Raw genomic sequence first — 6,000 nt, forward strand, 5'->3', positions numbered from 1 at the left:
GCCTTGTAGGGTATTATAGGAGATTCATTCAGGATATGGCGAAAATTGCCAAACCTCTTACTAAACTATTGAAAAAAAATGTTCATCTAGTATGGGACGGTAAAGCCCAAACGGCCTTCGGAACCCTCCGGGATCTTATCTGTGCAGAACCCCTCCTGCAATTCCCAAATTTCTCACAACCCTTCGTAGTTACCACAGACGCTTCCAATTTCGCTGTAGGGGCTGTATTGAGCCAAGGGCCTATAGGGAAAGACCTCCCCATCGCGTATGCATCTAGAACTTTAAATGAAGCAGAATGTAATTATTCTACTATAGAAAAGGAATTGTTAGCAGTTCTATTCGCAGTAGACCATTTTCGACCATATCTCTACGGTCATCAATTCACCCTGGTAACTGATCATCGCCCGTTAGTTTGGTTACACAATGTCAAAGATCCACCATCAAAACTTATGAGATGGCGAATTAAATTGAACGAATATGAGTATAACATTGTGTACAAACCTGGTAAGGTGAACTCCAACGCAGACGCATTGTCCCGAAACCCTGTAGACCTCCAAAATAATTCAATGTTCCAAACAAACTTAATAGATCCTTGTCTGGAGAATTCGGGGGTGACTCTCGCATATAAGCAATAATGATTGTTGCGTCGCAGAGTGGTGAAATAGGGATTTTGGTAGTGGGTTCGAGTGCCCGTGGAGCGCTGAAGCGCTCTGCTCGTGGAAATTAAGAAATAAACTTTCTTCACAGAGTTAAAGGCGAAAAACTGTTGTAGATTTTATTTGTGGTTCGTTGGGATGTGACTCCCTCAGTTCTACAATGAATTCTGTCTCATCCTGGAGCTTCGAATCCTTTTTCTAGCTTCTTCCTTCTCGTCTCGTTTCCTTAGCCAATAGGAAAATTGGGATCTTCTGGCTAGGCGTTGATTCGTCGGATCACTCGTCTTCCGGTTGCTGCTTGATGGTGATTGGTAGTGGATGGATCTTAATAGCGCACGCACGGGAGTGGGGTACGCATGAGGGTGAAGCCCCGCCAAAACAAGGGACGTGGGGCCATGTGGGACCGAACAAGGGAGAGGTCCGAGGGAGTTCCAAGAGGTCCTTGACTGAGAATTTATGACCTCTTGTCCTTAACTGATTCCGGACTTCGACTATCCCTAATTTATGTTGAATTGGAGAAGCTACTCTAAGAGGCTGCGTGACTTTCTCTAAATTCCTCAATTAGTCTCGCCGACTCGAATTTCGTCAAGGATCTCTATGGAACTCTCCCGGTCTTTCTTTACCTACTCTAAACTATCGCGCCCAAATAGAATACATATGTATTAAATACGCGATTACATCTTATATTTAAATTTCCCTCTCCGCGCCATTAATCGATGCTATATATATATATATATCTAGCTATGTTCGCGTGGTCAACTGGCCACGCTACATTATCGATAAAAAGTCTCCCAGCGGTTCAGTGCAGAGTAGGCTGCATCTTGATTCCGCATTTATCCGCGGGACCCAGAAACCTACAATCTGTAGGTTTACCGTCTAGTGGATTTCCAGACTGCGGCCTACTACCGCCGGGAAACCAGAATCTGGATGGAAAATCACTGTTGCGCGTATACGTACAGAAAACTTTATTTAACGTCTTTACTCGGCGAAGGCTGATACAAGAGAGAATTCAACGGCGGCAAATCCGCCTTGACTCATCGGACACGCAGAGTCTAGAGGGGCGACTCGCTCTTGCCGCTTGCACGCGGCTGGTGCCGGCGACGCTAGCGCTGCGGCAAGGTGCGGAAACGCACGAAGCCCCTACACACTCCCGCCTAAGGAAGAGCGGCAGCGAACAGAACAGATATTTCGCTCTAAGGCTACATGAAATTACAAACGACTCTTATAAACTACGACTTACATGCTACGCGTATATTCACAAAGCCTTAACCTAACGTACGGAGTCCGCAAAAGTGACTCTTTTTCGCGAGTAGGTGCGCACGGGCACGCTCGGCAACGACGGGGCACCGCTCGATACTGGGACTGCAATTCCCTCACAAACGCTATGCGCGGGTTTCAACAGCTCTACGGAGACGCTGCGCGGTAAACCGTTGACCTCGATTGAATACACTTATTCGGAAATACGCTGGAGCACCCGATGGGGTCTCGTGTAAGGCCGTTCCAACGGTCTACGCACGGATTTAACAAGCATAAATACATGCGAACATGATCCGAGATCTTTGTACACAAAGGCTTTAACGCTACGCTTGTACGCTACGGGCACAGGCTTGACGGCACGCGTATACTGTCGGAATTCCTCGAGGAATGGCTGCGGATCAGGGCTAAAATTATCTAACAAGAAGAATTCGCCCGGCAGACGCAACGAGGTTCCGTAAACGTAATCGGCAGGAGAAGCGTTGGTATCAAGACGGATATGGATACGCAACCCTAACAGTACAATAGGTAAGACGCGGGACCATTGCTGATTGGCGTGACACATGATTGCTGCCTTCAAGACGCGGTGCCAGCGCTCAACCGTGCCGTTAGACGCGGGGTGATACGCGGTGGTTCTTTTTCTCCGGCAGCCAACGAGCGCCAGAAGGTCTGAAAAAAGCTGTGACTCGAACTGCGGACCTTGATCACTCGTCAAAAATGCAGGAGCGCCAAAACGTGACACCCAATGCTCGAAAAAGGCGCGACCGACCGTCTGAGCGGACGTCTCCTTCAGGGGAACGGCCTCAGCCCAGCGAGAGAATCTGTCGATCATGGTAAGGCAATATTGGAAGCCTTCGCTGACCGGCAGCGGACCGACGAGGTTGATGTGCACGTGAGTAAAACGTCCGTCGGGCGCGACGAACTGGGACGGAGTCAGCTTGACGTGTCGAGAAATTTTGGATTGCTGGCAATCAACACACGACTTACACTGGCGAGCTATGTCGCGGTGCATTTCGGGCCAGACATAACGCTGTCGTATGAGTCGGTCAGTGACTTTCGCGCTCGGTTGTGCGGGAGAATGAAAGAGCTTGAACAATCGCTCGCACATGGAGGCGGGAATATACGGACGGATGCACTCCTCAGATACGCTGCAATACACAGGGGAGGAGAGGGGAGGGGAGTGATCTGTGCCCCACGTGAGCCTCTTAAGGGGGCCGGCATGGTTTGAAATCCATATACGTATGCAAGGGTCAAAACCTTTTCAAACTACCGCTTCAATATTGCAATGAGCAGTTTAGAAGTGGTCAATTGTGTTTCCTAAAAGTCCAATCAACGTCTGTATAGAGCCCAAATTGCGAATTTCTACCTCATCGTGGAGTAATTTGTAATATTCGGCAGAAAATTCGAATTCTGAAGCAAGTATGACGTCACAAGATGGCTGCCGCTGAGAGATTCTCTTAATTTCGAGAGATTTAGTGTTCGTATCGAAAAAAAGGCTCTATACAGACGTAGCAAAGACATGTACAAACACGGTGGTATGCATTTTTAATTGATTATTTACTTATTTAAGACGTAAAATGTCTAGAAAAAAGGCACAGCGTAACATAGCGTGACTGTCAAGGCCAAATGCCTGCCGGCCCCCTTAAGGGCGAGAGAGTGGTCGGGCGATGCAAGAATTTCCCTAAGCTCGGGATCGTTTTCCTGCTCGCGGGAGAGCTCGTTCAAATCGAATTGCGTCGGCAGACGAATTGCCTCGGTACGCGAGAGCGAATCGGCAACGACGTTTTCATTGCCGGGCAAGAAGAGAATTTTCGACGTAAATTGCGCTATATAGCACGAGTCTGCCGAGGAGACGCACGCTCAGAGTTCTGCGCGAAGGCGTAGATGAGCGGTTTGGGGTCGGTGTAGATGTTGAATTCGCGACCTTCTAGGAAGTGGCGAAAATGGCGCACAGCTTCGTATGCTGCGGTAAGCTCACGGTCGTACGTGTTGTATTTGCACTGAGCCGGGGAAAACTTACGCGAGAAAAAGGCGAGCGGTCTCCAACTATCGCCACACAGCTGCTGGAGAACTGCACCCATGGCCACGTCGGAGGCGTCTGAGACAAGGCGCACGGTGGCCGATTCGCAGGGGTGCGTTATAAGGGCAGCGTTCGCAAGATCGTCCTTGCATTTCGCGAAAGCCGCTTCGGCTTCGGGCGTCCATTCAATGGGTCGCTTATCACGTTTACGCGCGTCCTGCATGTACGCGTTCAACGGAGCTTGAGTGGCGGCGGCGTGAGGAATACAACGCCGATAAAAATTTACCATTCCTAGAAAAGGACGCAGGTCGTCGATCGTGCGCGGTTTGGGGAAACGACTAATAGCCTCGACCTTGTCTGGAGTGGGTTTGAACCCCTCAGAGTTAACTAGGTGTCCCAAAAAAACTAACTCGGATACGCCGAAACGGCATTTATCGAGGTTCACGCGCAGATGAAAGTCACGTAAACGCTCCAGGACGATCGCCAGATGAGTCTCATGTTCTTCCGGAGAGGAAGAGGCGATGAGGATGTCATCGAGAAACGTGAAACGAAATCGAGATCGCCAAGAGCACGGTTGATATATCGTTGAAAAGTTTGCTCCGCGTTGCGGAGGCCAAAAGTCATCGCACAGTATTCAAAAAGGCCGAAAGGAGTGATGACGGCAGTTTTTTGAATATCTTCGGCAGCTACGGGTATCTGATGATACGCTTTGTACAGGTCTAGCGCCGTGAAAATGGTCTTGCCATGAAGATTAGCCGGGAAGTCGTGCAGGTGAGGCACAGGGTAACGATCGGGTATCGTCACGCTATTCAAACGGCGGTAATCTCCGCATACCCGCCATTCACCGGACTTCTTTTTGACTAAGTGGATGGGACTAGCCCAAGGGCTGCTAGAAGGCCTGCACATTCCTGCCTCGATCAGGTGTTTAAACTCGGCCTTCGCGGCCTTGAGTTTTTCGGACGATAGACGCCGAGCGCGCTCCGCGACGGGGGGACCGGTGGTAGAAATGTGATGATACACACCGCGCGACTCGAGAGGAGTCGGTTGCTCGAGTCCGATGACTTGAGGAAAACGAGCTAATATACCAGGGTACTTGAACGACGGTCCAAGGACGTTCACGCATGAAGAGGGAGAGCTCGCGATACCGGCGAAAACAAACAAACCGGTAGCAGAATCGATCAGGCGACGCCTCTTCAGATCTACCGTGAGACCATGATGCGTCAGCAGGTCGGCTCCTATGATGTGTGACGTTGCACAAACCCCGTCGTCCTTAGGCGCCCCTAACAACCGAACGAAGGGACCGGACTGCCCGAAAACAACGTTGTCGCGAATAGAACCACGGCTCGATAGGTTAGGAAGCGCTCCCCGAGGAACTCCCGGATCGACAGGAAACTCGCACTTTCACCCTTTCGCGCGCGCCGAGCCCGGCAAGTTTCAGGTAGGCGAACGGCACCCCGGTATCCAGCCGACCTGAGGAAAGGGCACAGCGCTTCGCGGGACCACCTACGCCAAACCATGGCCAATACGCAAATCCGGTGCACCGGTAATAACGAGGAATGGGCGACGCCACACACGGGCCAGACAACCCGGAGGTGACGAAGCGGGACGAAGGCCCCTGTCGACCATCCGACAACCTATTTCGCGGTCCTGCCGTCGCCTCACCTAGCCAATTGCAAGGGGCCTCGGCGAGGGTGGTGTAGGCGCCCCCCCCCCTTCTCCATACCGGGGTAGGTCGCAGATCTGCCCCGCGTTTCAATTTCGGAATGATTTTCGCGTAAGGTCTGGGGCCCAAGGACCCGACGTAGGCACGATCCTGCGAGTTCCGAATTTCGCGCCAGACGCGCGCCCTATTAGAGGAAAAGCCTGACTACGGCAAGGAGTGGGGATGCGAGGACCCTGCCGTAACGCGAACGGACTAGGCCGAATTACTGTCGCGGTGACTTCCGTACTGTGTCGCACAGAGAAAAACTACCGAATTAGCCCGGACCGCCGTGTTGCGTAGATTACCGAAATTCGTCCTATTATCGTACACGCGACGTGCGTGCAGTTCTAATACCGAGCTACAGCGGG

This window comes from Halictus rubicundus, chromosome 14, assembly GCF_050948215.1.
Source record: "Halictus rubicundus isolate RS-2024b chromosome 14, iyHalRubi1_principal, whole genome shotgun sequence".
NCBI lineage: Eukaryota > Metazoa > Arthropoda > Insecta > Hymenoptera > Halictidae > Halictus > Halictus rubicundus.